Source organism: Aotus nancymaae, unplaced genomic scaffold (genome assembly GCF_030222135.1).
Source record: "Aotus nancymaae isolate 86718 unplaced genomic scaffold, 86718_ANA_hifiasm-v0.15.2.pri h1tg000014l, whole genome shotgun sequence".
Lineage (NCBI taxonomy): Eukaryota > Metazoa > Chordata > Mammalia > Primates > Aotidae > Aotus > Aotus nancymaae.
The window spans coordinates 119,604,490-119,619,698 of record NW_026988425.1 but is presented as its reverse complement, the minus strand read 5'-3'; the positions used below and the strand labels follow the sequence as shown (position 1 = coordinate 119,619,698).

At 47.8% G+C, this 15,209-nt stretch overlaps 1 protein-coding gene across 5 annotated transcripts in view; it reads left to right on the top strand.

The window, feature by feature from the left end:
• The first annotated feature begins 1,770 nt into the window (after window positions 1-1,770).
• SV2B (synaptic vesicle glycoprotein 2B) overlaps window positions 1,771-15,209 on the top strand; it is a 199,786-nt gene continuing 186,347 nt past the window's right edge. For 2 of the 5 annotated variants that reach the window (XM_012438688.3, XM_012438689.3), the window contains exon 1: window positions 2,339-2,561. The gene's annotated coding sequence lies outside the window, so the exon portion shown is untranslated. Of the gene's footprint in view, window positions 1,847-1,974; window positions 2,096-2,338; window positions 2,562-3,292; window positions 3,781-15,209 lie in introns of those variants that run through there. The other 3 variants (XM_012438690.3, XM_012438691.3, XM_012438692.3) reach the window with 3 other exon arrangements.

Sequence of the window (15,209 nt, the reverse complement as noted above, 5' to 3'; positions counted from 1 at the left end):
GTAAGGCTGTGGGGGTCAGCAAGGGTCTGCCTTCTACCATTAAATGTGATGTGTTAGGCTGGCACTCTAGCATGTGCCTGCATCCCAGCTTGGGAGGCTGAGGCAGGCGGATCACTTGAGCCCAGGAGTTCGATACCAGCCTGGGCAACAGAGTGAGACCTCTGCTCTACAAAAAGTTTAACAATTGGCCGGGTGTGGTGGCGCATGCCTATAGTCCTGGCTTTTCCGGAGGCTGAGGCAGAAGGATTGCTTGAGCTGGGAAGGTTGAGGTTGTGATCGCCCCATCGCAGTGCAGCCTGGGTGACAGAGCCAGACTCCATCTCAAAAAAAAAAAAAAAAGTTTGGGCTTTTTGAAGGACACAGGGAAGCCCATCGCATGGTTTTCGGTAGGAAAGAGTCAAGATCAGATTTATATGTTGAGAAATGACTCCAGGAACCTGAGAAGTTGAAGTCGTTTCGGGTGGTTCAGGTGCAAGTTGGCGGAGGCCTGAGCCAGGAAGAGGCAAGAGAGCTGGAGCTCAGGGCACTGAAGGCGGTGAGAGTGAGTAGCCGTTCCTGATGGAGAAGAGGGAAGGCTCTTCCAAACTTGCCTTCATTCCAGCTCTGTTAGGAAAGGAACGTAGCTTCGGATCCTAGTAGGGGGCCAGGCACCTGCCGAGTTCTGCTGCTTGATTCCGCGTCCGAATTTCCAGTGTCCTTTGCTCCTGGAAGGAGTCTTTCAGTGCTGGCCAGGCGCGGTGACTCACGCCTGTCATCCCAGCACTTCGAAAGGCCGGGATGGATGGATCACGAGGTCAAGAGATCTAGACCATCCTGGCCAACCTCGTGAAACCCCGTATCTACTAAAATACTAAAAATTAGCCGGGCGTGGTGGTGCACACCTGTAATTCCAACTACTTGGGAGGCTGAGGCAGGAGAATTGCTTGAACCCGGGAGGCAGAGGTTGCAGTGAGCCGAGATTGTTGTCACTGCGCTCCAGCCTAGGTGACAGAGCAAGTGTCCGTCTCAAAAAAAAAAAAAAAAAAGCGTGTTTCGGTGCTGAGCCCGGCAGTTTAGTTTGCTGAACTCTCGCAGTGGAGCTCATGGGTGCCGGTCTGGAAGGAGAGGGGCAGAAGTGGAGGCTTAGTAGGATGTATCAACCCTTTCAGTCTCTCCTCCCCGCGCTGGCCAGGTAGGCTCTTTCCAGTTCCCGATGTGGCAAAGAGAACAAAGCGATTGGACGGCACGGGTAATGGAGGATGCTTTGGGGGCGTGATCAGAGGATTCCCCTTCCCGGGAACCTGCGCCTTGTCCTCTGACGCATCTCCCAGCGCGGAGTGGGTGGACTGGGGTGTGGAGTGCGCAGAGCCCCCTCGCCCTAGGCGGAGTGTAGAGAGCGAGACGACGCCCATGGTCAGCCGGTCACAAAACTCTAGGAAGAAGTTGTTTCACACCGACTGTTCTGCACCTCCGGATCCCCTGCGGCCTCGCTGGTTCTCCCACCCTCTGAGCTCTCTCCACACCTAGTTTCGATCAGAAAGGGATTTGGAAGCAGAGCTGGCCGCAGCGAATACTTTTAATGCCCGGGCCGGGGAGAAAGCGGGTTAAGATCTGATCCCGCGGAACTGAGGGCCGGTAGCCTCCCTCCCACCTGGTGCTGGGTGGTGCGGGGGCGCGCTGTGCGCTGTGCGCTGCGCCGGGGCGGGTGGCGGCGGCTGCGGCGGCGGCGGCGTGGGCGCGGTGATGCAGGTGTGACTCCCGCCGGCGCCTCCTCCGCCCGGATCGCCCGGCGCCGCGTTAGCCGGAGCTGCCCTCGGAGCTGCTCTGCCTGCACCTAGAGGCGGCCGCCAGCGGATTTCCCACCCAGGTAGGGGACGGCGTGGCTCGCGGCGGTGCCACCCACTCAGCCGGTCGCGGACCCCGCGTGTGCGGGGGCTGAAACGCACACGCTGCTGGCACCGCGGTCGGCTGTTCAGAGTAAACCGCACAAAAGACCGGAGAGTCTGGAAAGCCGGCGCAGCAAAGCAAGGACTCGCCGGCTGCCCGGAGCTGTGCGCTTCTTGGAAAGCGGCCTCCCCAAGGGCTGTTCTTAAACCCTGTTTGAACTATTAGCGCCGTGAGTAGTTTTGCAACTTATAAATGTCAGGCTGCTGGGGTTTATGGCTTCGTTTCCATACGCTTCCTAACCGTGGCGTTTAGTTTCAGTTGCATTCTAGTAGATGGATTTTGTGATTGTTGTTGGTTTGTTCTTAAAAGACAGAATTCAAACGTGCTTATTCCTGGTGGCTCTTGGGGTTTGCGAGTGTGTATTTCTGAATGTGCTGAGCGCCCTCCGTGGGCGTGGGGGCCGTTTCTTAGGGACATAGAGAGGATTTGTTTATGAACAGGCTTTAGCGCAAGGGAAAGAACATGACTTGTTTTGCAGGGATAGGCTAGCAAATGCGTTTAGCCGGGGAGGAGCAAGGCACTGCTGTGTCTTCGGCAGACGAGTAGGAGAAATCTCTGCTGTCCAAGGTTCAGCAGGGCTGATGAAATATGATCCTTTATCCAGAAATTACAGATGCAAATTACTCCATTTAAGGGTAACTTGTCGTTGGTGTCTTGGGTTCTGATAAAAGCAGCCCCATTGGGGTGGGGTGGAAGGCTGGGGGATGCTTGCTGGCTTTCTAGTCCTTGCGGGAGGTGAATGTGGGTGTCTTTGGGGCTCAGCGGGTGCATGGGGGAGAAGTGGGCACTGTAGTCGGCTCAGTGGTCATTCTGGTCTATGTTGGTCTCCTCTGTGTTTCTGCTTCCTGCTCTTTCCAGAAGAGGTGACTTGTTCTGCTTGCTTCAGTCGATCCAGTAGGTACAGGCTCATTCTGCATCTTTCTTGAGTCAGCAAATACTTACTGAGCACTTAGTATTTGTCAGAGATGGGATTAGTACTTGGGAATGCAGAGATGATGATAACAAAGTCCTGGATCCCTGAAGCTCGCACCTGGTAGAGGGAGAAGGACTTGTAATCAGGAGTTGTGATAAGTTCATGATGGTGTTGGAAAAGAGCAGTGGGAGTGGAGAGGAGGAGGAAATTCATAGTGGCAGTGGCTGGTAGAAAAATGAAGCCCTTATGGACGAGGCAGGACATGGATTTCAGCAGGGACTGGATCGCTCTCTTGGTCCTTCGGTCTGGGAGTGACCCACATGACTCTCCTACACCACTGACATCACTACCACTGGGTGGGCAGAGCTTTACAAGTCTCAGCTGGGCTGGTATTTGCAGCACGTGACTAGACCCCATTAGACACAGGCTGACACCCAGAGAGGAGCACACCCAGTACAAGTCAGACTTTTAATTTTTTCCTTTTTTAATGAATGGTTTTCCTGAATTCCAGGACTATGAAGGTTTTGAAATAGCACATCACAAAGGCAGGGACTCTGGAAAATTCTGAGGGAGTTTCAGAGCAGATGAACTTCTGCCGTCTTCTCCCTGGTTCCCGATCTGTCTGTTCTTGTCCCAGCTCAGTTCAAAAGGAAAACTCTACCTTAATTATCCCTAAATGGGTGGAATAAAGAAAAGCTAAAGCTGTTACTAACAATCTTCTCTGGGAGATGAAAATCCAATCTCAAGGATGCTTCTTCCTGGACCAAAGCTGTGGTGGGTGAAGAAAAATGATAGAATGAAAAGCTCTTGTGTTATGTATTTGCCAGATGTGTGTTACACGCACTTTGATGTGTGTTACATGCACCTACCTCATCGTTAAGGTATTGGAAAAGCAGCCTTCTCTGCAAGAAGCATGAGCTTTGATGCTCAAACAGACCGAGGTGAGTGTCTTCGGCAAGTTACTTCGCTCCTCTTTGAGCGCTGGTTTCCTGGTCTGTAAAATGGAGACAACAATAGGATTGTTATAATAATTACAGAAAAGATACTTTAAAATATTTACCCATTGCTACCCAATCATCCTATATAACTTGCCTGGCACAGAGTAGGTGCTCAAGAAATGGCAGTTCATTCATTAAGTTCCTACTATGTATCAGGCACTGCCCTATGTGTGGACAATACAGAATTAAACAACCAATAAAGCCCTCTCTCTCAAGGAGCTTAAATTAATGTGTGTGTGTGTGTGTGTGTGTGTGTGTGTGTGTGTTAGATAATAGACAAATGAATAAGTATAGAGTGTATCAGCTGATGAGACATTCTAATGGAGAAAAATAAAACTGGTTAAGAGGATTGGGGAGTGCTGCCAGAGGGCAGGGTGGGGCTTGTTTATTTTTATGCAGCTTGGCCAGGGAAGGCTTTTTGGTAAATGACATTTGACCAGACATCTAGGGAAGTGAGGGAGGAAGCCGGGGATTGCAGGCAGCACCTGCAAAACCCTGAGACGGGAGAGAGGTATGTTCGCAAGAGACCCAGGAAGAAGGCCACTGAAGCTGCGATTGAGTCAGACACCGGGACAGCCAGCAGGAGTGGAGGTCACAGGGGCAACACGGCAACTCTTTGAGATATTGCCTCTTAGGATTCCTATTTGTCACTATGTTGTATGTGCTGAGTTATTGTTTAAGGAATTGGCTGAAATCCTAAACTCTGTGTTTAGAAGAAGGTTAGTTGGTAGACATAAGTACCTGTGGTCGTTCAAAGCATACACAAATGCAGCCAGCAGAAAGCATAAGTCTTTGCAAGGCAGCAGGAAGCACAGGAATTGAAGAGACTGTGCAACACAGCATTCAGGTTTCTCCCATCCGGATGGAGGACTGTTTTTTTGCTTCTTTTGAATCTTAGTATTAGGATTTTTTTGTTTCTTTTCCCCCAAACTGAAAGAAAGGGTCATCTTTAGCAAACAGGCCAGCAGTCCTTGCTAGTTATTCTTTTTTCTTTGATAATGAGAAGAGTTTCTGTGATCATGGAAAAGTGTTGGGATCATCTGGATGTATAGTGACCTTCAGTGTATCATGGAATGCATTTACATAATATCATATGGCAGACTTATTTAAAGCCTCCATCTTATAGGCTTAACACAAAGATCAGTTTGCTGCTCTGCCCTTTTGAAACTTTATTCCTCTAGAGAAAACATGGTTTTGGGGTTTGAGAGCCTCATCACCCAGCCGTCCTTGGTGCAGAAAGGCTACTGCAGTGTGTTCCATGTGCAGAAATGGGGCTGGATGCCTGAGAACTGAGTCAAAAGTTTCTGTGAAATAGAATGTGGTTAGGCTGGGTCAAGGTCAGGGAGTCTGGCTGGGTGTCCCCCAAGTCTACCTCAGAAGGCAACGTTTACTTCTGTGAACTTCCCCCATCCAAGATCTGGCTTTTAGTATTGCTGCCTCCGAAACCTGATCTGCCTTTCCGGACCATGCCATAGTGACCTTGTTCACCTGCATGCCAGTTTATTGATTTGCAATGGTCGAGACACTGTGTGGCTTGGCTAGCGGGTCTTCTTCCTGCAGACCCCTGTCACAACAGCCAAAACACAAGGAGATTTCCTGAAGTGCATTATTCACAGCAAAGCAGCTTAGATGCCTATCCTAGGGACTGATTACATGCTTTAGAGCCAATCTTGCCAATGGGACTACAGACCAAACCACCCACAACCTTAGTGGCTTTAAACAACAGTCGTTTGTTACTTTCTCACGTCTCGTGGTTGGCTGGGTAGTTCTGCAGATCTGAGTTGTGCTTGCTTGATTTCAGCTGTGCCTGCTTATGTGATTTTGGTTGGCCGATGGAGTGTCTGAGAGCTGGCTGCTTTGGGATGGCCTCAGCTGGATGACTTGGCTCTGCTCCACGTGGTCACTCATCCTCCAGCAGGCTAGCTTGGCATGTTCACACGGTAGTTGCAGGTGCCCAGGAGAAAGTGGAAGCTTGTATGGCCTCTTGAGGCCTAAGCCTATAACTGGCACTCTGTCACTTTATCCTTGTCTAATGACAAAATTAAGACACAAGATAGCCCAGAGTGAAGAGTTAGGAAAAGCGACTCCACTTCTTGATAGGAGGAGCTACATAGTCACATTGCAAAAAGCGTAGATATGGGGAGGGGAAGAATTGGAATATTTTTACAATCAATCAATCAATCTACCATAGGGACCTGAACATTTCAGGTGCTCTTGGCTAGGTTTCCTTTGCTTCTGGACTCTGCTTGAATGGGCAGTGCCTGTACCTGCCCCTATGACTGTCTTTTTTATGTGTGTGTTTCTGTGATTGACCATCTACAGATGTATGTATCTTTAGATGATTATTCATTCACTAAATAAATATTTATTGAGTGGTGTCTAGGAGCCAGGCATGTCACAGGTAGCAGACCCATCTCATGAAGTATTCATTTTAGTTGAGGGAAACAAATAATATGTAAGTAAATAAATATATGTTTTATATCAGGTGATTAAGGAATGTTGAACAGGGAAAGGAAGATGGGGGGTGCCTGGTTGTGTTGGAGTGGGAAGATAGGGTGAAGCATGGAGTGGGTATTTTATATAAGGTGCTCAGGGTGACATGGAGGAAGTGAAGGAGTGAGCCAGACAGTTATCTGGGGAAAGACTTTTTCAGGTAGGGAGAACAAGTGCAAAGGCCCAGAGGCAACAGGTAACTGGCACGTTCCAGGAACAGCAAGGCGACTCATGGAGAAGGAACGGAATGAGACAGGGTGAGCATGGGAGAAGAGAAGATCAGAGAAGTAGTAGGGAGCCAGATGATACAAGGTCCTGTAGGGCCTTGTGGGGACTTTAGCCTTTACTTTGAGAAAGATGGGACACCACTGGAGAATTTTGAGCACAGGGTACTATTAGCTGATTTATGTTTTCCAGGGATCCCTTGAGCTTTAGAGCTTAGGGTAGACTCTCAGAGGACCAGAGTAGAAACAGAGAGAGTAGTCAGGATGGTACTGCCATGACCCAGGTGAGAGACGGTGGTGATTTGGACCAGGCTGGATAGTAGTTGTAATCCCAGCACTTCGGGAAGCCAAGGTGAGTGGATCACTTGAGCTCAGGTGTTTGAGACCAGCCTGGGCAACATGGCAAAACATCAACTCTACAAAAAATACAAAAAGTAGCCAGGTGTGGTGGCATATACCCATAGTCCCAGCTACTTGGGAGTCTGAGGTGGGAGGATCACCTGGGCATGGGGAGGTTGAGGCTGCAGTGAGTCATGATAATGCCACTGTATTCCGGCCTGGACAATGGATTGAGACCCTGTCTAAAAAAAGATGGTGAGAAGTGGTTCAATTCATAAGGTAGGCAGGATGTGTGGATAGTTAGATACTTAGGGTATGAGCAAAAGATGACTTAATGAATTTTGACCTAAGCAGCTGGATAGAGTAGCACTTTAGTGAGATGGAGAGGAAACAGTGATGAGGTTTAATTGGATATCCAATTGGAGATGTTAAGTAATTTGTTGCATATGAGAGTCTAGAGTTCAGGGAAGAGGTTCAGGAAGGAGACATAGGTTGGAGTGTCATTACCATGTTATTTATTTGTCCTTTCCATGTGCCAAGTCACTGCTGTATCGCTAGTGCCCAGAATATTGTCTGGCGCATAGTATATGCTCAATGAGTATGTACTGAGTGAGTGAATGGAACCACTTAATTACTAGAGTTGACTGCAGATCTTTGCTTTGGGGGATCTTGAAGTGTAATGCCTTGAAGTTATTTCCCTTCTTTACAAGGTCTCAAGGGAGCCTTATTGTGGATCTCATGGACTAAAAAGAGACTTTAAATGTGAAGACTCCCATTGCTTATATCATACAGAAAGCAATGTGTGGTGACAAGTAAGAGGAACAAGTGGGAACCAAAAAATAGCTCATATTTTCAAAAAATGAGAAAAGATCCTTTAGAGGGAGGTGGCTGAAATTCAGGGGTGTGATGTTCTTGAGTTATTATTGTACTGCTCTCAATTTAAGATGAGGCAGAAGCAAAGAAGAATCTTGAAAGGGGAGAAATTTATTTAAATCAATTTATGCCGAGCGTCACCAGCTTGCTTGAGAAACCCCACATCTACAGTAGCTTGCACAATGTGTTCCTGTTTATAAAAGGAAGAAATAGGCAATAGACTTTATAGGAAGTGGGGAGGGCTGGAATGACTTCAGCCTCAGGCTGTGGGTGCTGTCCATTTTCTCCCGGTGGTGTGGCTGATTCTACCTGTGTGTTTTTTTTTTTTTGCAATTATGTTGGTGAAGGGAATGAAACAAGAAAAAGCAAGTACTGCCATTGAAAGTGGTTGTGTGTGTGTATGTGTGTGTGTGTGTGAGAGAGAGAGAGAGAGAGAGAGAGAAAAACCACATGCCAGTGGCGGAGAAAAAGAACCAAATCTCAGAGGGCAGCGTGAGAAGAGACACAAACTGCCCTTCAGTTTTACATGTGGGTGCTAGGCCTGACCATATGGAGCATAGGATGGAGCAGTGGGTTTTAGCATCAGACAGAATTGGTTTTCACTCAAGCTTCATTACTTTCTAATTTTTTTTTTTTTGAGACAGGGTCTCACTGTCAGCCAGGCTGGAGTGCAGTGGCGTGAACATAGCTCACTACGGTGTTGACCTCCTGGGCTCAAGAGATCCTCACGTTTCAGCCTCCAAAGTAGCTGGGACTACAGGCATGCACCACTATGCCTGGTTACTTTTTAATTTTTTTTTTTTTTTTTGAGACGGGATCTTACTATACTGCCCAAGCTGGTCTTGAACTCCTGAACTCAAGCGATTCCTCCGCCTTGGCCCTCCAAAGTGGTGGGATTACAGGCATGAGTCACCATGCCCAGCCCAAGCTTCCTTACTTTCTAGCTGTGTAAACTTGAGCACATTATTTAATTTCCCTGAGCCTTGGTTTCCTCAGTTGTAAGGTCACGATGATGATGTGGTGATGATGATGATGATGGTAATGATACCCCAGTGCTCTGCATCCCCTTCGTTAAAGGATTTAATCCTTGATTAAAGGATTACCAGACCAACTGAGGGACTTGAAGATTTTATGTGAAGGGAGAATTGAGAACCTGTCATTTGATGTTCACAGTACCATTTAGAAGATTATTTGCATGGGGCTCACAATGTTCAAACTTAGACAAAGGGACAATAATAAACCTTGTAGGCCAGACATTTCAAGTGCCTCAAAGGAAAACTAACCTTCCTTTCTCTGCAATAAGCCAGTCCCCTTAGTTCAGTTCTGCAATGTCGCATAGTTTGTTGAGATTCCACAATGAACATTGTGGAGTCATGTGTAGTATATAAATACCGAAGCTTTCCTATCTGATGTCTTTGTGGCTCCCACAAAATTCACTGCATGGTCTTCTTCTGGGAAAGACTACTGTTCTTCCTGTTCCAGGCACATAGTAGGTATGCAATACGTATTCATTAGATACTTGGTGAATAAATGCCACTGTGGTTTCTCTGTTGGCTGTGGCTCTCCTGGTTGCTCCTCCTGGCCTGAGCAAGAGATCAGCGTATAAGTGACAGTGATGAGTTAAGTCTTTGGTAGGTACTCAGCAGCTAATGTTACCCTCTCTCCACCACCCTCATGCCTTGCCTGCCATTCTGACACTCTGTAGATCAAGAGCCATATACTCAGCTTTCCCTCCAAGCCCCAAGTTAGATTATCAGCAAAGCCAAACTCCCTTGCTCTCCTGATCTTTGATTACAGGTCATGCAACAGTGTGTCCTGACTTAGCAGCAAAGTCCCACACCATGGGTTCCCTGCTTCAGCTCCCACACAGAAGCCTGTGTTCCTATCAAGTCTTCCTGTTTTCTACACACACTTCTGCTCCACCCACCTCCTGTTCCCTTCAGTTGTTCGAGCTTGATTCTGTATGGGTTGGCAGGGGAGAGTATAGCATTAATTTTCTTTCCACGAAAGGCAATTGAAAATTCTCTCCTAATGGATGACTGTCTAGCCCCTCAGAACTGAACTTCTTCAGGAGGCAGATAGGGCACATCCTTCCTTCTGTACCCATTGTACAGGTGAGAAATCTGAGGCTCAGAGAAAAGAAATCACAGACAAAAATACCCTTGGAAAAATGGATGCACAATCTCATTTTTTTCTTGCCAACTCTGCATAGATGCAAGAGAAGGTAACTTTGCCAGACCTCTGGGACCTTCTTGAATCACAGATATCTGCATCCAAAAGTTGATTGTTCAATCATGGATGTCTGTATTTGGAAGTTGACCATTCAAATTGGGAGCTTGGTGCCATTAAGTACGTCTTATGTCAACCCCAGGTGTCATGTGTGTAAGCGGGAGCTCTAGGCTCCCCAGACTCACCTAGGTGTGATAGATGTGATTTACAATTCTGATTTCATGGTCATTTCATGAGAGAAACCTGCAAATGAACAGTGCTAAGGAGAAGGAACAGAACGTGTTAATGGATAAATGAGCCATCCATCATCACTCCTGAGTGAGCATGATTTATTTTAATGAATATTTCACGGGCAGGTTCCTTTTCAGGCCCAGAATATGCTCAAGGCAATGCAGGCCTTAATTGAACTGTAGGATCTTACAGTTTCAGAGCTTGAAGGGACCTTAGAAAGCGGGGAATCCAAACTCCTTATTATTCAAAGAAGGAAATAATTTTAAAAAAATTTATTGATACATATTCGTGCTCTGTCGCACAGTCTGAGCATAGTGGCGCAATCTTGTCTCACTGCAACCTCTGCCTCCTGGGGTCAAGCAATCTTCTCACCCCAGCTTTCTGAGTAGCTGGGACTGTAGGTGTGTACCACCATGCCCGGCTAATTTTTAAAATTTTTTGTAGAGACGAGGTCTCACTATATTGCTCGGGCTGGATTGCCCAAGCAATCCTCCAGCCTTGGTCTCCCAAAGTGCTGGGATTACAGGCTTGAGCCTGGACTCAAAACTCCTGGACTCAAGCAGTCCTCCAGCTTTGGCCTCCCAAAGTGCTGGGATCACAGGCATGAACCACTGCATCCACTTTGGAAATAACTTATTTAAGGTCTTATAGTAAGTTAATCATGGAGAGAAGATAAAAACTCAGGTCGGGGTTGTAGCAATGTTACATTCATATGAGAGGCCAAGAGAGAACAGGAAAACGGGGCGTGGGTCCCTTACATTGTTATGCTTAGAAACCCTCTGATATGGCACAGCTGTCCTCCTAAGCGGGTGAGAGCCTGGTTAGGCCCCTCAGCAACCTCCTCTGAATGCTCAGTCCTCTGGGATTTTCCCCTCCCGGCTCCCAGGACCCAGGCCCAGTGAGGGCGGCTTCTGTGTTGCCTGCCGTCCCTGTTTTGTCATGCACAGAATCTGACCGTGGCCTCTCGCCTGCTCTGGGGTGTGGCAGATGGCGCTGAGGAATGGAGCCCAGCTGGCACGTGGGAGTCTCTGCTGGAGAGGAAGAGTCCCTGTGGGGTGGCCTGCTCCAGGCAGAGTGCTGGGCCTGGGAGATGCAGCTGGAGAGGTCATGGCAATGTCAGGAGCCTCTGCCCTTGACCCTGGAAGACTCAAGGAATTCAGTTCCACCCCTAGCACTATGTCGAGTGATGAACACATCACACACATGCTGACTGAACTGCCTGTGAATTAAATGCAGCTACTTTAATTTTTGTTTTTTAAAGCAAAGCGTAAACATGAAGCTTTAAGGAAAGGAAAGCTGTAGAGTAGCAACGTAAGGGCAGTAGCTTGGAACTTAAAGCAAAGAAGAGAAACTCAAATGGGACGATGAAGAAGTCAATGAGAAAGGGTGTATGAAAACAGGGTGGGGAGCTGAGCCAACTTCTCCTACTTCCCACGATGGATAATTGTTTATTTATTTATTTTTGGTGGTGCTGGCCGCGTCTGTGGCAGAAAATCTGTGCTGTGCTCCCAGCCTCATGTCGCAGGAGCGGTGGCCGCCTACTTCCTCGGCGGCCCAGCCTGCAGCATCTTGGGACACTACAGAGGGCTGCTGGAGGCCAGGCTAGTCCTGTCGGGTTTCTCAGCTTCATTTCTGTCACTCCCAGGCTGATGTCTTGTTACTTTCAGCCCATTTCCTTTAGACAAGCAAGGCCGCTACTGGCTGCCTTGGCCTCCCAGTCAGTTTTTGGATTCTTGAGCAAACTCTCACCTTCTTGTGGTTCTTTCAGATGGTGCAGGGCAAAGAGCACCAGAGCCTGTCTGCTTAGGGCTCTGCTCTAGTGGAGCTCATTAATGAATAACGAGAATACAAGATGGGGAGGTACACACTGAGAGAATGCGGGGGCATGAGGCTGGAAGCAGTGGCTATTGCTGCATGAGGATTGAAGACGGAGGGCCAGGCAAAGCCATCAGACGGGGTGGGGATATTGGCTGATGAGCCTTGAAGTATGGGCTGTTGTGGGGAGGATAGGGAATGGTTTCAGGAGAAGCATATGTTCCTGAAAATGCATGGTTGATTTTGGGACAACAGGGTATTTGGTGTATTGGTTCGTTGTTCTTTTATTGCTCTAAAGAAATACCTGAGATTGGGTAATTTATAAGAAAAGAGGTTTTTGGGAGGCCGAGGCGGGTGGATCACGAGGTCAAGAGATCGAGACCATCCTGGTCAACATGGTGAAACCCCGTCTCTACTAAAAATACAGAAAAGTAGCTGGGCATGGTGGCGCGTGCCTGTAATCCCAGCTACTCAGGAGGCTGAGGCAGGAGAATTGCCTGGACCCAGGAGGCGGAGGTTGCGGTGAGCTGAGATAGCACCATTGCACTCCAGCCTGGGTAACGAGCGAAACTCCGTCTCAAAAAAAAAAAAAAAAAAAAAAAAAAGAAAAGAGGTTTAATTGGCTCATGGTTCTGCAGGCTGTATAGGAAGCATGGTGGTGTCTGGAGAGGCCTCAGGAAGCTTCCAATCATGGCAGAAGGCAAAGAGATAGCAGGCATGTTGCATGGCAGAAGCAGGAGCAAAAGAGAGAGGGGGAGGTGCCACATACTTTTAAGTGATTGGATCTAATGAAAACTCACTCACTATTTCAAGGACAGCACCAAGGGGATGGTGCCAAACTATTCATGAGAAATCCACCCCCATGATCCTACCACCTTCCACCAGGTCCCACCTCCAACACTGAGGATTACATTTCAGCAGGAGAGTTGGGCGGGGACACACATCCAGACTATGTCATCTGCTGTGGCCAAAACACAAGGTCTGAGGTGGGTGTTGGCTGGAGGTGGGGAGAGGGTTGGGTGGGCTGAGGGTTGGGTCGGGTAGGGATAGGGAGAAGGGGAATAGGAAGAAGTTTGTGAGAAGTAGCATGATGCCCAGTAGAATCTCTTGTGGGTTTAAATGTTGTCAGGTGTGCCAAGGAGGAAGAAGCTGGAGAGCCACGGTGATACAGAGGAGCTGGTTGTCTTGGCTCCTGAAATGCTCCTGTGGGTGGTGAGGTCACCGCCATCCTGTGCTTCAGCTACGATGTGTGGCCAGATGTGAATTAAGCAGATCACAAGTTTGAGTTGGTCTTGGTCACAGATATCCATCCAAATAGAGAAGTGGTCTTGGAAACTGTGATTGATGTCTTGGAGATGCTCCAAGGCACAGAAAGATCCCAGAGAGCGTGGAAAGCATTTAAGAGACAAAAAGCTTTTAGGTCATCGTTACTCAAAACAAATGGAGTGGAGAGTTCTGTTTGAAAAAGATGAGAAAAACAAGGGAATCAGGGAAGCAGGATTTGCCTGTAGTTCTTGGGTAGTTACCTGGATTACATGGTTCTACCCACAACTCCTCAAAGACTCATTAATTAGGGGATTTCTCCCCTTTCTCTTTTTCCTCATCATTTTGGATGCATTAAAGGCGTGCATCCAAAATACAGACCATCTAGAAAATGGGGCAAAGAAAAGGAAAACCTACTTATAATCCCCACCATGTATGTGGCATTTTGAATTCTATTCTTTCTCTTTTAGAGACAAGGTCTTGCTCTGCCACCTGGGCTGGATTGCAGTGGTGCCATCATGGCTCACTGCAGCCTCAAACTCCTGGGCTCAAGAGATCCTTCCACCCTAGTCTCCTGAGTAACTGGGATGAAAAGGTGAACACCACCATGCCTGTGCTAATTTTTATTAAATTAAAAAAAAAATTTTTTTTTGAGACAGTGTCTCACTCCATCACCAGGTGCCAGGCTGGAGTGCAGTGGTGCGAACTTGGCTCACTGCAACCTCCACTCCCGGGTTCAAGCAATTCTCCTGCCTCCACCTCCCGAGTAGCTGGGACTACAGGCACGTGCCACCATGCCCAGATAATTTTTTTGTATTTTTAGTAGAGACGGGGTTTCACCATGTTGGCCAGGATGGTCTCGATCTCTTGACCTTGTGATCCGCCCGCCTTGGCCTCCCAGAGTGCTGGGATTACAGGCGTCAGCCACTGCACCCGGCCCAAAGAAATTTTTTTTGGAGAGATGGAGTCTCACTATTTTGCCCAGACTAGTCCTGAATTCCTGGCTTGATGTGGTCCTCTCACCTTGGCCTCCCAAAGCACTGAGATTATAGTGTGAACCACTATGCTCAGCCCAGATGTAATCATATTAAGTTTGGGAGACTTTGGCAAAGACCAGCTGGCTCCATTTCCTCCTCCTCCTGGGCACACAGGTGACATCTCCAGGTTTCCCTTGCAAGTGGGTGTGGCCACGTAACAGTGTCGTGGATGCAGTGAGAAAGGTGGCTCTTCCAGGCTCTTTTTCATCTATTGGCTGCCCCTGCGTGAGGTTATCTCAAGTGTGAGAAATAAACTCTGCCTATGAGTTTATTTAGGCTACTGACATCATGGCGTTTGTTTGTTGCAGTAGTTTAGCTGACTTTCACCCATACAGAAACTGAAATTTCAATGAGCAATTTCTCATAAGCTTAGGGGAAGGCATTGCAGAGGATCTAGAGGCATGTTTCTTGATAACATAAAGATTAAAAAGTTATGGCTGGGCTCTTGGGTTGCCAGTAGCCTGGGTGCTCTGGCAGAACTACTGGGGTAAACACCGAGTTTTTTTCCTGTGATGACTATTTCGGGAGCATATACATCTGAAAAGGCCGATGTATATGCCTTTTCTTCTCCCATTGTTTCTGACTCCTACAAAATATTGGGAATATCTTGTAGAATCCCATATCATTTCTAAACCAAGAGTCTGTTTCTGATACAGGTTACATAGCCTCAGGCAAGTTTAACTTCACAGAGCCTCAATCTCCTGATCTTTAAAATAGTCACAGTAAGGTCTGTTTTCTGGGGTTGTCGAGGCACTGAAGATAACGTTTTTCAGTGCTTGCGCGCCGTAGGTGCTTTTGCAGTGGACTGCAGACTCCATGAGAGCTGGACTGTGCCCCCTTGTCTACCACTGTAGCTCCAGTGTCTAAC